The sequence below is a fragment of the Neophocaena asiaeorientalis genome, unplaced genomic scaffold (genome assembly GCF_003031525.2).
Source record: "Neophocaena asiaeorientalis asiaeorientalis breed wild unplaced genomic scaffold, Neophocaena_asiaeorientalis_V1.1 scaffold129, whole genome shotgun sequence".
NCBI lineage: Eukaryota > Metazoa > Chordata > Mammalia > Artiodactyla > Phocoenidae > Neophocaena > Neophocaena asiaeorientalis.
Genome location: NW_020172446.1, coordinates 4,050,603 through 4,068,134, shown reverse-complemented (window position 1 = coordinate 4,068,134; position 17,532 = coordinate 4,050,603). Strand labels below are relative to the sequence as shown.

Below are 17,532 nucleotides of genomic sequence, written 5' to 3'. Positions count from 1 at the left end.
TAAATGAGTACTCTTGCATGCATGTGGGACAGAGCTGGGATTTGTAAGGCCTAATTCTTTTTTTTTTTTTTTTTGGCTGCGTCGGGTCTTTGTTGCTGTGCACAGGCTTTCTCTAGTTGCGGCAAGCAGGGGCTACTCTTCATTGCGGTGCACTGGCTTCTCATTGCCGTGGCTTCTCTTGTTGCAGAGCATGGGCTCTAGGCGTGTGGGCTTCAGTAGTTGTGGCACGCGGGCTCAGTAGTTGTGGCACGCGGGCTCAGTAGGTGTGGCTCGCGGGCTCTAGAGCGCAGGATCAGTAGTTGTGGTGCAGGTGCTTAGTTGCTCCGCGACATGTGGGATCTTCCCGGACCAGGGCTCAAACCCGTGTCTCCTGCATTGGCAGGCGGATTCTTAACCTCTGTGCCAGGCCTAATTCCCATACAATTTGTGGGGGGGGCCTCTGTAAGGAAAGGAAAAGAGGGACTTCCCTGGTGGTGCAGTGGATAAGACTTCGTGCTCCCAATGCAGGGGGCCCAGGTTCAATCCCCGGTCAGGGAACTAGATCTCACAAGCTGCAACTAAGGAGTCCATGTGTCGCAACTAAGGAGCTGGTGAACTGCAACTAAAGAGCCCTGGAGCTGCAAGTGACGAGCCTCCGGCTACAACTAAGACCTGGTGGAAAGAAAGAAAGAAAAGAAAGAAAGAAAGAAAGAGAGAGAGAGAGACAGAGAGAGAGAGAAAAGAAGAAGGAGAAGGAGAAGAAGAAGAAGAAAGGAAGGAAGGAGAAAGAAAGAAAAAAGAAAAGGAAAAGAAAAATTGTGAATACAAAATTAAGTGCTAGGATTTGGAAGAGATTGTGCAATTAAGGAGCCCTGTGGTTGAAGTTTCATTAGCTTCCCGATAAATCAAACTCTTCATGCATTGTTTACTTTAATCCTCACAGTCCTAGGTGTAAATATTTTGATCCCTACTTTTGTCACATTAAAGATAGCTCCCAATTCTTGGTCACTGTTCCCATCACAGGCTCTGTGACTCCTTGACCTATAGAATATGGTGGAAGTGACACTGGGACACTTTCTGGCCCAAGCCTTAAAAGTAGCTTCCTCTTCTTGTCTTGGAACACCCACTCTTGGACCCCTGAGCCTCCATGTTAGTCCAACCACCTGTTGGAGAGACCACATGGGGAGGCCCTGAGACTACATGGAGAGCCAGAGTGAAGCAATCTTGGACCCTCCAGCCCAGCCCAGCCACCAGCTAAATACCACTGAGTGACCCAATTAATGCCACGTGGAGCAGAAGACTCATCCAGCCAAGACCCATCTGAACTCCTGACCTACAAAATCATGAGATAGAATAAAACAGTTGGTGTTTTTAGCCGCTAAGATTTGAAGTAGTTTTTTTATGCAGCCATAACTGAAACACCACTTCACAGCCAAAGACATGAAGGCTTACGGAGGTTATAACTTGCCCAAAGCCATGCACCTGGTAAACATAGGCACTGAGGTGTGAACCTCGGTTTGCCTGTTCCAAAACCTGTTCCCTTAACCACCGTGCTATACCAAGGAGTAGTCAGACTTGTAATGATGATTCTGATTTGAATATTTTGCTGTTTCTCTCATGGCCATACTGTGAGTGGGAGAAAATAATAGATCAGGACATCCATGTGACCCTAGGAAGATGCTTAGCCCTAGCAAAGAATCCTCCAGAGTGGCCTTGGCAACTAGCTGTTCTTTCAGCCCAGGCTTCCTTTCCTAGGAAGATAGGGGCCCAGGGAGGGGGTGCCATATGACTGGCATTTCTTTTTCTTCTGAAAAAAATTTCTCTAGGATCCAGAAGTCACCTCAACTCTACCCAATCACTCTCCCCAATCCCTGACCCACATGGGACAAGATAGCATCCACCTCCCGATGGGACAGCTTCCTTACGGTAAAAAGTGGCAGACATAACTGAGAAAAGTGGACTATTTAAGTATGTAAAGGCTTGCTGTAAATATATAAGGTCAGCCTTCAGATTTCTCTTGATAAGATGTCAGAGGAGATGAACAGTTTACACAAAAGAGAAGCAGACAATAAATCCTCACGTGGAAATGCACCCAGTCTCACTAGCAACAAAAGAAATGGGGATTAAATAACTTCAAGGTACAATTACATGCCTATGAAATGAGCGAAAGTAAATAAAAATGATAAAATCTGTCAGTACAGTGGGGACGAAGAGAGAGTAGGGTGGCACCTCAGATTGTCTGGGCTTTCTGGAGAGCTCCGGGGTGGTAAAATGGTTCAAACCTTCTGACCTAGAAATTCGACTTGGGGAACTGTACCCCAAGGAAATAACCAAGGGAAGAAAAAGACATTTGTATGAAGACATTCCTAGTCACACTTTTATAATATAAAAAAATGGGAAACAACCCAGCCACAGGGGACAGCTGAACAAACTCTGGCCCGTCGACACAATGGAATACTAGGTAGGATTCAAAATGACAAGTGTGAGGACAGAGGGCTCCGCAGACCTGTGTATATGAAATCATACTGAGGAAGAGAAGCAGAACACAAATAGACACACATGGATCACAACCATGAGTTACGTGTGTGTGTATCAAAAATCTAAAGAGAATTTGGCAAGGTGATTGAGCTTAATACTCATTAATTCCCGTATTCTATAAAAATTGCACTTCCATTCATAATTTGTAAAAGGATAAGGAGAAATCCCCTGAGGAAGCAGATGCTTCATATCTTCCCGGTCACCGGTTCTGGGGCCTGGGGAAGTTCTTTTTTTGTTCTAATCTCAGTTTTCCCCAGCTGCCCCCCCCACCCCATCCCCCGACATTTCTTATTGTTTGTCCTCCAGGGAAGCTACAAAGCAGCTCTGTATCCCACATCTTCTTTGTTTAATATAATATAACTTCAGAAATAACAATTCCATTTCCCCATCCCTGCTTCACAAGCCTGCCCTCGATTCCTGGACTCAAGCATTCTGCTTCTCGTTAAGAATTTCAAACGACTCCTCTGAAAGCAGACACTGGCCATGGTCCAACCTTCAAATGAAAAGCAAACCAGCTTCTGAAGGCGGCCCCTCTCTCTCAGGGCTGCCCATCCTTGTGGCCATCCTGATAGGGGCAGGTAGAGAGAAACGATCCCCTCAGATTCCCCATTGACACCCATTCTGGATCGGAAGACCATTAAAGGGAGAGCCAGCAGCCCTACACCGCTGCCATTGTGTCAGCAATTGCCGCTGTGTCCTGGGGCAGAGCCGTGGAGGATGTAAGGCTGAACTGCTCATCTGATGGTTTGATTGACACTTTGCAGACATGGGTGGGAGAGCCGAGCCAGGGAAGCAGCAAGCTGTACAGCTCAGAAATAATGAGAGCACCCGAATCGTGAGAGAGAGAGGGAGCACGGAATAAATAAGAGAGACCTACCTGGGAGTTAAATGACTAGGGAGAGGCTTCTGTTCTCTTTCCTCTGCACCTCTTTGCCAAGGAGCTGGAGCCCGGGGCAAGGAGACAGGCAGGCCGACCAGGAAGTGGCCCCTCCAGACCCATCCTGCTGGGTGCTGAGGGTGTTTGGGGAAGAATGTGCAGAGGATGCCAGCATGAGAAAACCAAGAGCAGCAAAGCTGGATCTGTACGTGGTCTCCATACACATTTCGGACCTATTGCATGTCTCAGCTTTCAACCCTCTCCTCCATCCCCACTCCCTTTGCCCCAGGTCATCCACCTGCCTTCCTTCACCTAGATTCTTGCATTAACCTCATAAGCAGTCTCTCCACCCCATCCTTGCCCCTCTAAATCTATCCTTCCGTGTTCCTGCCAGAATCCTCTCTCTAAACAGCAAATCTGAACATGTCACTCCCCTGCTGAACATTCTTTAATAGTTGCCTATTTCCCATTAGGATAAAATCGCAACTTCTTAGCTTGGCACACAAGGCAGTAGGCGTTGTGGCCTCTGCCTGCTCCTGCAGTTCTACTTCGGGTCCCTTCTCACTGTGCACTTTAGGCCCTGGCAAGGCTGAGCTGAGAGAGGTTCCAGCATTCCCTATGATGATCCCAAATCCTTCACACACCCGCAGGCTGACTTGGATGACTTCTCTCCTATAGTGCCTTCCTACCCTGTCTTCATCTCCATGATAACAACGAGCAGAGAATACTGTATTGATAAGTGTCTGCATGTCTGCCTTCACCCTAAGCTCCTTAAGGAGAAGGGTCTTCTTTTGATTGTCATTTTTTTAGGTAATACAGACATAAGGAGCAGCAATGAAAAGGTTCAAAAGAAAACACTACAAAAAGGAATTCTCCTACTCCTCACCACATGCAATACTGTCACTATTTTCTTTTGTATGCTTCCAGAGATGTTCTATGGGTGTACAAACATATGGTATATTCCTTTTTTTTTTAATCTCAGAAGTAACGTACTATACAGCACCTTGCTATTTCCATTCCCTATATCTCGGCTTCCACCTGAGTCATCCGGGGCTGGCACATTCTTCCTGATGGCTGCATAGTATTCCCTGGTGTGGAGGAGGCATATGGGACAGAAAATCACCCACACGTGTTTGCTGAATAGACAGTGGGTTTCTCTGGCTGTCACAGACACCTTAGACATGTGGCTCTCTAGCCTGCTGGTATTAGGTGTTCAGGGAGGTGAGAGGTCTGTTCTGGACTCGCCCAGCAAGTTTATCAAAGGCTGACAGTGTCTTCTGTGAGTTGCTGAGGACAGTACCCTCCTTCAAGCCAGGAGGTAGGGGGTGGAATCCCCAGAGACCCTGACTTCTGCTTCCTGCCGTGCCTTTGTTTTGGGTTTGTTAAATGGCAAATATTAGGGTCAACTCTGCTCCCTCAAGACAAGAGTTCGACTACTAAGCAGTCTCCAGGGGAGGGAGGAAATAAGGAAAGTCCTGGAAATTGGGCTGAAACCTCTGAGAAAATGTTAAATCATCATTTAGCCTGAGCACTGGGGATCTGCCTATGAAAGGATGCTCTCAGACCTCCCTGGGATGAGAGGAAATTCAATAAAAAGGAGGGAGAAGAGGTTTTCATTGTCTTAAGGGAAAACGTCCGTGAAGACACACAATGGAATCTTCTTGATCTTGTCTTGAGGGCGTTCTACCCCAGCTCTATACAAATATGTGTGCATATTTGCACACTCATCTGACTGTGGTACTCTAAGATACACCCAAGTGTTCGTTAAGTAGCTGTATTTACATGTATGTGTATCTGAGTGGGTATATTTCCACCACTAGGCTTTTGTTTTTTATAAAGTATTTATTTATTTGGCTGCATCAGGTCTTTGTTGCGCCATGCAGGACCTAGTTCCCTGACCAGGGATCGAACCCGGGCCCCCTGCGTTGGGATCATGGAGTCTTAGCCACTGAACCACCAGGGAAGTCCCCTCCACCACTAGGCTTTTGGAGAAGGTCCCATTAAAGCTCAGCAGGCATTGAGGAAAATGGCAAATCAAGGAGTGTTGAGAATTGGTGCCCCAGTTCTGCTCCTAGGAGGTGAGGGTGTGTCTGGAATGGAGACTGCATATGAATCCTCTGTCAGGAATCTCCCCTTCCTCTCTCTTCCACATCTTTCTTATGCTTCATAGCCTGGTTATCAGGAAACTCTGGGCTGGGGAGTTGCAGGGAGGAGTGAGAATTGGGGGCAGGAAAAGAAAAGTAGCTTTTGCATGAATTGGGCTGGCTTGACAGGTGACAAATAACAACTAAAATTCGGTAGTGTGCAGAAAGATTAACTCCAGGGGTTCAACTCTCTGGTATTGTCCAGTTTTCAGGGAGATATTGTCTTCCCCTCTCCCACCTCTGCAGATGTTGCTGTTTGTTAGGGAAGGCAGATGGGTATGGGAGTTCGGGTCCTCCCCACAATATACTGGCAGACGCAGGGAATCAGAGGGAAGCCTGAGGGAAAGGAGGGAAGGGAAGAGAAGCGGAATTCTAGACAGCAACTTCTAAGTCATCTTCAATTCCCATTTTCTGCTTGTGACCTCCAGGCTGCCCCCCAAACCAGTCTAGCCCATCTCCTGAGCATTAATGCCTACAACATTCATCTCATACTCTGCTTTCTCACTGGTTCTTTTTCGTCTGTTCTTTTTTGTTTCTGCCTTGGGCCCCCTTTCTTCCCTTGAGATCAAGAGAGAAGGAGAGGTTTGAGGGAAGCCCTTTGTGGATGGATGGTATGATACCAGGGCCTGGTTGGAGGAGAGGCCTCAAGGCAGTGGAAGAGGGAGAAAGGCCAAAAGGAGCCAGGGAATCTTAGGTACCAAAGCCACAGGGCTCTGCTTCTTGGTGGGAGGCTTTATGGAGGTTTAGCCTGCTGGGGCTGGGCAGGAAACTCAGCTGTACCACTCCCTCCTTTCTCATCTGGCTGCTGATTTAAACAGGACTTTCATGCTTGGGATTTACTGGCCTCTTAAATCTGTGGACTAGTGTCTTTTATCAGTTCTGGAAACTGCTCAGCCATTATCTCTTTTAAAATATTTGCCTCTGAAAAAAAAAAAAAAAAATATTTGCCTCTGCCCTATTTGTTCTTTCCTCTCTTTCTGGGATGTTAATTAAACACGTATCAGGCCTCTATCCATTGTGTCTCTTATCTTCCCTATTCCCTCCTCCCTTTTTTTCTCTCTGTGCTGCATTCTGGGCAATTTCTCACTATTACCTTTTACTTTGCTAATTCTCTGTTCCACTGCATTTAAGATGCTTTTAAATTAATGAGTTGTGGGACTTCCCTGGTGGTCCAGTTGTTAAGACTCCACACTCCCAATGCAGGGGGCCCAGGTTCTATCCCTGGCCAGCGAACTTGGTCCCACATGCTGCAACTAAATATCCCGCAGCTAAGACCCAGCACAGCCAAATAAATAAATAAATATTTTCTTTTAAAAAGTAAAAAATAAATTAATGGGTTTCGTTTCAATTGCAGTTCCTATGGGTTTTTTCTTTTTTAGAATTTCTATTTTTTTTAAATTCGTGTTGTCACCTTACACAATTTCTTATTCCCTGTAAATATTTTCAGGCTTGTCTTTTATTTCTTTGACCACAGGAAGCATTATTTATAGTCTACATTTGTTGTTGTTGTTACTGTTTTTCGGCCATGCTGCGTGTCTTGCAGGATCTTAGTTCCCTGACCAGGGACCGAACCCAGTCCCCCTGCAGTGAAACCTCGGCTCCTAACCACTAGACTGCCAGGGAATTCGCTATAGTCTACATCTGATCATTCTAATTGTGAAGTCTCTGCTGTTTTTTTGGTTTCTTTAAACATTTATTTATTTGACTCCACTGGGTCTTAGTTGTGGCACGTGGGATCTTCATTGTGGCATGCAAATTCTTAGTTGCAGCATGTGGGATCCAGTTCCCTGACCAGGGTTGGAACCTGGGCCCCCTGCAGAGCCTTAGCCACTGGATCACCAGGGAAGTCCCCCTCAGCTGTTTCTCATTTGTCTCTTGTTTCTATGATTCTCACTCATGGAGCCTTATTTTCTTGTAGGCTCCACTCTCTTCCACCAAGTTCTGGTGACTGCACTTGAACAAATTATTATTTATTATATATTGTTCCAAATACATAGGAATAATTTGAGTATGAAGGAGCCTTTCTCTAGAGAAGAGTGTGCTTACTTCTGCCAGGCATCAGGGGCACCACCAGTCCTGAGCTATCTAAACAAGTTCTGGATCTTAGGTTCCCTGGATCACCCTAGGCAATGTGAACCTGGGCTGGAGTACTTCAGTCCACCCTTACCCTGATAATGTAGCCATTTGGGGTCTCAGTGTATTGAAAAAAGGATCTTCCATTAGACTGTCCACCATGTGAAGGCACTGAGCTTGGAATTCTAACCCCCTCCCTCTTACAGGTGATTAAAATGAATGTTCAGATTTGCTAGGATAGCTGGGCTCTTTCAGGGAAAGGTGGTTTCTATGCTCTGGTTTTCTCTTCCATGTTGGCCCATTAATTCCTTACTATTTTATCAACTCTTTGGGGCTTTTAAGGTGTTTTTGATATTTTATCTAGCACTTTCAGTTGCCTTTACTGGTATAGTTGGTCCAAATAACTCAGCCTGCCATAACCAGGCTTCCAACCTCAGCTGCAGTCAGATTACTAGTACCCAAAATACATCACCCCTTCAGTATGTCTTCCATTTACACTCCCCTGTCCCCTTCCTCCTCAGGTAAGAAGTGAAAAAAAAAAAAAAAGGCAATTGTCAACAAAAATGACCACCTTCCTCAGAGGACAACAAGAGTGGGAATCTCATAATAGCCACCATGAGAGTCAGATTTAGGGGTGGACCAGCCAGCCTTGGCTGAAGGGCCAGTATACATGGGACACTAAAGCATCATCATGACTGGAATAAGAAGGGAATTTTGCTGACCAGATGCCTTTTAGAGAATCACTCTATTTGTATAAAAGGAAAACTATTTTGATAAGATGCAAGTGTAGACCCCACCCCATCACCCAGGTTAACTGCCTTCACCTGAGAGTGGGTCCTACTTACTTCACAGTTTTTGTTTTAAATAATGGGGCATGCAACTGCCCACCAGAGCTGAATTGCTCAGAACAATGAAGAAACATGGTCCTCTGTTCAACCTTCCTCTTTGCAGCACCTAATCCCTTTACATAAAGTGTTGAACAAATATTTAAAGAAAATCAGTTTTCTTTCTATAAGGATAACAAGAAACTTGCAACACTAGTTGCCTCTGGGGAATGAAGCTGAGTGGAATCTTGTTATATAGGAAAAGGCTTAGAAGAAAACACTGCACAGATAATTGCTGTCCTGAGGGGGCTCAGGGACAGACTCTGGACATAGCATCCTGCCTGCACCTAAGTTCCCAACCACAGGCAGGGTTTGGCCTTGGTAGGATCAAAATCCACAGAAGGGCCAGAAAGCAGGTGAAAGATGGTGTGCAACACCTGGAAATGTAGGGAATATAAAGGGAGTGGGATTTCGGGACCCACTCTGGGTCTCATCTCACTGAGCAGGGTCTCGTACAGAACCTTGAAATGATCCATGATGAGTTCCCAGTGACATGGAGAGTATTAGGCAACTGCTCCTGCTTCCTGCCTTCCTGCCTCATCCTTGGAACCCTCGTTCTCTCAGTCTCTCTCTCTCTCTCTCTCTCTCTCTCTCTCTCTCTCTCTCTCTCTCTGTCTCCCTCTCTCCACCTATCATATTTTTCCACCTTTATTTTCTTGATATTTGGAGGGGCAGAAGAAGGAAAGGCTTAGAAAATACATTGGGAATAGTCCAGCTGTGTTTGGAACAGACTATCTGTGCTCCTTGCCCAGAATTCTTAAAGGAAAAGAGAAAGCCGAGGTTCATGGAATAGGCTGAGAGAGGTCTGCCTGGAAACCATCCAGAAAGCTCTCTGGACACCCTGGGGGGTCTGGACAACCCTGGTTCTTATCATTGCTCCTTAATAACCTTTCGCTACATTGCATAAGGGCCCTCACTTTATAGACATCTCACTGAATCTTCACAACAGCCCTGGGAGGTGGGCAGGGCAGGCATTTTTACCCCTGTTTTGCAGATGAGGAAACTGATAGCTGGTAAGTGACAGAGCCAACATTCCAACCCCCAGCCAGGATTTCAAGTCCCAAGCCTTTCTCTACATCCAGAGACAGGCCCAACGGTCTTGCTCCAGAGCATCCTGGGTGCTGGGCTCAGCACCTAAATGGAGAATGGGCAAGAATGTGGTTCATTCCATGTTGCAAACCATAGCATTCCGCACCCCATCCTCTGCAAAGAAAGAGAAGGAGCATGACCCCAATGGGAAGAAATTCTAAAGCAGCCCCCTGGGGACCTTTGGAGAAGCTGTTTGATTTATTCTAGTCCCTACTGGTTTTCTGTGCCACATTTATAAACGTCAACACTGGAAATGAAGTTCCCACGGCCTCGGGAGCTGCTGGTTGTTGCTGTTGCTCACCAAGGGTTCAGATGAAGTGCTTCCCCCTCCTCTTGATTGATAGAGAGCTGAGAATAAAAGAAAAATGAAAGCCCCCGGAGCACTGATGGGAGGAGGCAGCTTCTCAGAAAGAGAAAGAGTGGCCTCGAAAAGGCTGATACTGGTGGAGCAGAGAGGGTGTGTGTGTGTGTAAGGAGAAGACCCAGTGTTTAAGACCACGTGGAAAACAAATACGTTCTATTTACGTAGAGAGAAGGAAAATAGCGGTTCATTTCAGGAGCTCTGACACAAGATGAGGGAAGGAAGAGATATCCGTGAGGCTGTCTTTGTAACCTCTGGGCTTCTACTCTCCCTAAGCAGAATCTGCTATCTTCTGGGGTCGGGAAAGGGACAGAGAGGCTAGCAGAGACTTAGAGCAAGGGGGTCCTGGAGGAAAGTGGAAAGAAATGAAAGGTAAAGTTTCCCAAAGGACCACACAGATACAAGGCATTGACATTATTAACACAACCAGTGGCTGAGATTGGAGACGCCCTGCTGGAACTGACATGGACACTATACAATAATACCTTCCCTTGCTGGTCTCCTAAATCTGTGATGCCCTCTGGTCTTTGAGATATGCTGGTTGGGACCAACGCCAACAGCCCTGACCAAGTGCCTGAGAAATGAAGCTGTTAACCAGGGATGGCCTCAGTGGTTCCCAAATCAACAAGCCATTTCAAAGTTGCTTTTAATTTGATTTTTTTGTACATGTATTTTTTAAAGTACTAAACCAAATATTTCCAAATGACCATTGTTCTCTTCAAAGTCTCCCCCTTGAGAGCTTGCGTTGTTAATCCAGTGGCACTCTGTGTGGGGCCCAAATCATCTTAGAGGGCGATGTGTGAAATACTTTCAGGGCCAGTTTATAACCTGGGGCAATAAAATGTCATGTTACTTTATAGGGGGTTCCTTCTTTTCCCTTAACTTGATTTATCAGACCTGTTTCCTGGTAACTTTTGCCCCTTTCCAAGTACCAAATCCTCTGCCGAGCTGCTTTCTCAGAGTGGTCTGGAATGGTCCTTGGAGGACAAGATTGTTCAGTTATTAGCAAAAGAGAGAAACACACAAAAGGAAGAATTGTTATGTTAATGCGATGGGACCCTGGGTGGGTTTTCACTTTTCACTTTCCTCGCGTGGATAGAAATGTTTGTATGTTTGTTTTTAGTGTGGAATAAACAAACTGTGGTATATTCATACAATGGAATATTATTCAGCCTTGAAAAGGAATGAAATTCTAACACATGCTGCAATATGGATGAACCTTAAAGACATTAAGCTAAGTGAAATAAGCCAGTCACAAAAGGACAAATATTGTATGATACCACTTATATGAGGCACCCAGAGCACGCAAGTTCATAGAGACAGAAAGTAGAATGGTGGGTGCCAGCAGTCGAGGGAGGAGGGAATGGGAATTACTGTTTAATGTGTACAGAGTTCCCCTTGGGATTATGAAAATGTTCTGGATGGTGGTGATGGTTGCACAACTATGTAAATGTACTTAATGCCATTGAACTGTATACTTGAAATGGTTTGATCCCTGGTCCGGGAACTAAGGTCCCACAAGCTGCGTGACATGGCCAAAAAATAAAATAAATAGAATGGTAAATTTTATGTTATGTGAATTTTACCACACAAAAAAGTATGGATAACAAAATAAAATCTACTCTCAAAAGATGAAGACTTGACATCACTAATATTCAAAAGAATTTGCTACAGGGTGAGCCAAGGTCCAAAGAGAAAGGCCCCAAATATTCTTTGCTCTGGAGCAAAACTGGAGTGCTGGGGTCAGGCTGGTGCTGGGCTCAGGCTTCTGCTCTGGGACAGCTCCGGGAAGGGGCCAACTCCTCCAGGTGTTCTCTCATGTCCCATAACATCGTCCACCTGCCACGGCTGCTATAACACCTCTCCCAGTCCTGGAACATTCCACAGCCTGGGCCTCCCTGACCTGGCCCACTGGGGTTGGTCTGCTCCCCTGGCAGTGCGAACACGGCTACAGCAAGTCCTGGCTCTGCTGGCCAGGAGGCTGCTGAAGTGGCTTTTTAATCCTCCAGCCGTGCCATCCTCGTGGTTGCTTTTATTAGGAAATGTAATGAAAAAGGCTATGTGAAGGCCCTGCCAGAGGGGAAAAAAAAAGCTGGTAAGATTCTGCGCCAAGTGTGGCGAGAAAAGAAAAGGGGGCAAAAGCACATTAGGAGTCAGATAATGAGATAAATGAAAGACCGCAGGGAAGACCATTTCTGCAGACTTGCAGGATGGTTGTAAAATTTTTAATTTGCTGAATTCTCCTTTTTCGTTGCCTCTGACTCTCCCCATCTCTGCCTTTCACTCTTTCTAAGCTCTGAATCTTGTCTCTGTCTTTCTTTGCCTCTCCCTTTCTCTCTTGGTTTTCCTCCCTCTGTTTCAGCTCTTGCTTTTCAGGGGTGTGTGTGTGTGTGTGTGTGTGTGTGTGTGTGTGTGTATGCGGGTATGTGTGTGTGTCCTTTCACTGGGGCCAAACCCTGCCTCTCAGAACTTGGGTCGGAGGACGGTACCTTGGGCAGCGAGGCCCCGCCCAGTCAGAAGTAGCAAGAGGACAAAAAATCCCCCCCCAACCCTGCTCCCCACCACACACACCTGCCTTCCAGGGAGCTGCTGTGATCCTGCTGAAGGGAAAGAAAGAGGGAGGCATCAAGGGAAGAAGGAGGGAGGAAATGGGACTGTGAGGAAGGACAGGAGATCAAAGACCAGGGAAGTAGGGAGGAAGAAAAAGCCCCCGCTGCTCCCGCAAATCAATTCTCAGCAATGCCCGCCCTTCCGTCTGTGCTCTGAGCTGCTGAGCAGAATGCCACCTCCGTGGGATGCCAGGCCTGAACAGAAGGGTTCTGGGACACTGGCAGGCACACAGGCCAGGCTGCTAGGGACCACTGGGCCTGTGTGGCCCTGATGGGAGAGGTTCTGCTTCACCAGAATCACCCTCTCACCACCTGTAAGGCTGTAAGGATGTCCTCTCCAAAATCTAGTTTCGGTACTTGCTTTGGCAGACTTCCTCCTCCTGTTCCACGCTTCTACAATGGGAGGGATTGAGGGTGGACACAATGAATAGCTTCCCCACAGGGAGCGGGGTGCCTGTGAAAGTACAGGAATGAATGGTTCAGAATGGAAGACACATTGTTAGTTATTAGGAAAATCCCTCTCCATCCTCCGTCCCTTGTTCCTTCCCCGGTAGAGACTACCTGCTCTGCTTCCCTCCCAGGGAAGCCATCTCTCTCTGTGCTCCACCTCCTGCCAAAGTGTGCTGCTGGTTACCTAGGGGATGGGCATTTCCCGTACCAGCTACAGCAGAAGGTGAAAGAGCCATGAACATCAGCAAGGTCCATGGGTATGAGAGGACCTGTTAGAAATCTGGCAAAAGACCTGCTGAAATCTAATTCGTGTCTACAGAACTCTGGAGTCACAGGGAGCCCTCCAAGAACCTGGGGAGTGTGACAGTGGGGCCCCAAGCCAGGCTGGGCATAGGAAGGGGACTGGGAAATAAGGTAAATTGGGACAGAGACAGGCAGTCTCAAGAGGGAAGATGAAATAAGTTCAAGATCAGTTGGGAGAGTTGCAATTTGACTGTGGAGTAAAATAAGCTGGGAATAAGGGCAAATATACCTAGTCAGTGCTTCCTACACTCCAGGCTCTGAGAACCTGAGAATATTTACTTCTTTAATCCTCACCACAATCCTATGAGGGTGGTACTGTTGTTAACATCTCCATTTTACACATGAAGAAACTGAGGCACAGTGAGAGGTGAAGAGGAGGAAAAAGGATTCCAATCTCCAGAGTCTATGCTCTTTCTTTTTTTTTTTTTTTTCAGAGTCTGTGCTTTTAACCACTTCTCTCTGCTCCTCCAGAACAGGAGACAGGTTTGGCAAAGTATCAGAGACTAGTTGAGAGGGAGAATAGCACTGTGGTAATGAACGTGAACTTCTGGGCCAGATAGCCTGACACTGACTAGCAGTATGACCTTGGATAAAATCCTTAGAATTTAAGGTCACCCCTCAGAGTGAACTGAGAAGCGCCTGAAGGCTTATAGGTTTAAACACTGGCACAGCACCTGGCCCCGGAGCTCAGTCAGTGGCAGTTTTTAACATCATTACTCTGCTCCTCCCATGAGAGGATGAGAGCATCTTCCGTGCTTGGCAGTTGGCAAGCCTCAACTTCTCACCTCTGGGAAACACATCCAGAAATGAGAACGGGCCCTTCCAAGGATCAACTTCATAGGGACACACAGTGCTGCAAACAGGCCCAACACCCAGAGCACAGCCCCTGTCCTCAGACGCCCCCTGCCCCTGCCCTGACCAAGTGACCCCAGCGGTTCCCAGGCCACGGGAGCACCCCCCAGTCTTGTGGCTCATTGAATTGTTTCAGGGAGTGGCTGTCACCGCCACCGCCACCATCCTCTTTCCCCGTCTCCTTCCCTCCCCCAGCCCCTGCTTTTCGCTTGATGGAGAAAGCACCAATTAGGCAGAAAGGAAAATGTTGACAGTTCCCAGCCCTCCCTTGCTGGGGATAAAGAGAAATACGTTAACGGTTGAAGCTTTAGGCGGATCAAACACAGTTTGTGAGATGCTTCACATGTATTATTCATCTCACCAATGAGTTGCAATCTTGGGCTTTCTCTTTTCCCCCCCATCAAGAGGAAACCTCGGCTACTGTGGAGAAACTGGGCTCCAGAGAGTAGGGGCGTTTTCAGAATGCCATCTTTTCAGTATTAATTCAACAAGTCCATCTCGTGTCCCTCTTGTTCTTCCCAAAGACTTCCAAATGGGATGGGTCAACTTGCCAGAGAATCTAAGGGAACAAAGGCTATAGGTGAGACCGTCAAGAATTGGGCAGCAACCGGCCCCTAGAATCAGAGAAGACTGACTGTGACATTTAGAGGAGGCAGGAGTTGGAAGATCCTCCATATGCCACATAAACTTGAGGGTTGTAACTCTCAAGGGCTCAAGAGCTCTAAGAGGAGTCATCTCAGCTGTGCCTTTAGCTCTGAGACCCTCCCAGATAGTGGGGCTACACTCAGCCTATGGTTGGACGCCTGGAGGAAGGATCTGGATCCAGACTCAGGTGCTTGATGCACACCCCTTAGGCCTTGTGATTAGGACTAGCTGAGGCCCCTGCCCTCCTGGCCTGAGGGTTTGGCACTCATTCCTTGCTCCTTCCCCTTTTCACTTTGGCCACTGAGGTCCCCTCGGGGCTCCTGCCAGCAGCATCCCAGGGGTCTGAGGCACCAGCGCGGGCTTCTCAAACCACACACTGCCCCCTTCTTGAACATCACCCAGAGAAGAACCTGTGCCTGCCTCCCCTGGCTTTGCCCCACTATCTCACAAACCTTACACTTGTGCTGTGCTGAACAAATCGGAAGTGTGGGTGGGGAGTGGGCACTGCTGATGGAATGGGAGATTGAAACAGCCCGTAAGGAAATTTGACATGATGGATCAAAAAGCCCTTAAAGTGTACATTCCCTTTAGCAATTCCATTTCTAAGAAACTGCCCCAAGGAAACATTGGGTGAGTGTGCAAAGATGTACAAAATGTCCACCCCAGCTTTGTTGATAATGGCAAAACCAGCAAACATCTTCAAACCACAATAAGAAAGGATTGGTTATGGGACTTCCCTGGTGGTGCAGTGGTTAGGAATCCACCTGCCAATGCAGGGGACACGGGTTTGATCCCTGGTCTGGGAGGATCCCACATGCCGCGGAGCAACTAGGCCTGTGTGCCATGGCTACTGAGCCTGCGCTCTGGAGCCCGCGAGCCACAACTACTGAGCCCGTGTGCCACAACTACTGAAGCTCACGAGCCTAGAGCCCATGCTCTACAACAAGAGAAGCCCGTGCACTGCAACAAAGGGTAGCCCCCGCTTGCTGCAACTAGAGAAAGCCCATGTGCAGCAACAAAGACCCAACACAGCCAAAAATAAATAAATAAACGAAAAAAAAGAATGAAAGGATTGGTTGAATAGTTGCCTTCGGATGCAATCATTTAAAATCAGATTCTGGAATATTGGAGGGAAGTAATGTACAAATATATTTGCATTCTAAATTGCATATAATAAATACAAAGCAAAGTTCCCCCTTACCCTAACCCAGTCCAGTTCCTCTCCTCAAGATACCAATTATCAATTTAGCACATACCCTCTCAGACCTTTATTTTTGAAGAATCAATATTTAATGTAAACAAGTAATAATCTCAGGTTATGCAAGTTTGTAACTAGAGATGTGTGTCAGTGCAAAGAGAAAAGACTCACTGATTATACACCAAAACGTTAACAGTATCCAGCTCTGAATAGTGGGATTGCATATGATTTTTATTTCCTTCTACAGGAATAATTGTATTTTCTACATGAACAGAAAAGGGAAACAATGGCATTTTTAAATATAGTAAAACACAAAGAATGGATAACATTGGCTGCCTCTGAGGAATGAGAGAGACAGTTCACCGTATACCGTTTTATGCCTTTTGAATTTTGCACCTTGGGCATGAATTACCTATTTGAAAAATGAATAAAATTTTTTAAAATTTAATATGGTAATAAAATAAAATGAGGGGCAGGTGGAGAACACCTCTGAAGGATGGCAAGCCCTGGTATTCTGGGAATCTGCAAAATTCCTCAAGCTGTAGTTATACAATAATTTCTCCAGTAGTGCTCGACTCTTTCTGTCTCACCAGGCAAGGAATTAGGGCCTATAACCTAAGAAATGAGGTAGGGTCTAAAATAAACCAGGCTGCCAGCCAGAAATAACTCTGCAATAATTTACAGCACAGCAACAATAACGGCTTCCTTGAGCCCGTTTTCATACTTTTTCAAAGTACTTTTCATCTCCCTTTGGTTCTCCAAATTTTCCTTGAGGGGACTTGCTGCTGGCAGGTTCCTGGGCAGAAAAGGGTGGAGCTGAAGGCCTTGTCTAAAGGGCCATTGTTTGCAGTCTGCCCCAAAGATCCACATTTCCCAGGACTGGGTGTTGGGTCTCAGACAACAGTGCTCTCTCCTTTCCAGATCATCTCATTCATCAGCACCCAGCCTGTCACCTGTATATGAGCCTCAGGTTCCTAACTTGTAATATGAGTGTAATCAGCCTCGCCCCTTAGACTGAGATGTGGGTGATGGTTGCTAGACTGTAGGGCAGAGTGCTGCCCAGTCAGAACAGAGGGTTCCCAAAGCTGAAGCGGCTTCCAGGAAGCCCCCTGGGTGGGGGGCAGGGAGAATCTAGACAGCCCCTCACGTCCTGCCCCTCAACGTGCCCGCCCTGCCCAGAGACCTAGGCCCAAGGGTGAACCCCCCGCCTTCACGCTGCTCAGCACAGGGGTGCCCACCGGTGATCCTGTCTCACCTAATAAATTCCTGTCAGAGAAGCAGTCAGGGCCTGGGAAATAAATAATTATATTTAACATTTTGTAATAACAACAATTAACCAGTAAATAATGTCCTTTAAACTGCAAACGCTGGAGTAAATTAATTCTTCTAATGAGCTGTCAGGCACGGAAGAAAAAAAGTCCCCGTTTCTTTTGGTGCCACGAGGCTGCCGTGTGAGCAGCTAGGGAAGCTCACCTCGGGCCCCGGGAGCTCATTACCGGCGCGGATTTCCCGGGGAATCAGACGGCCTAG

General features: G+C 46.9%; 1 protein-coding gene across 1 annotated transcript in view; it reads left to right on the top strand.

The window, feature by feature from the left end:
- Window positions 1-17,532, top strand: part of SEZ6 (seizure related 6 homolog) — a 99,684-nt gene that overhangs the window by 22,010 nt on the left and 60,142 nt on the right. The window lies entirely within an intron of this gene.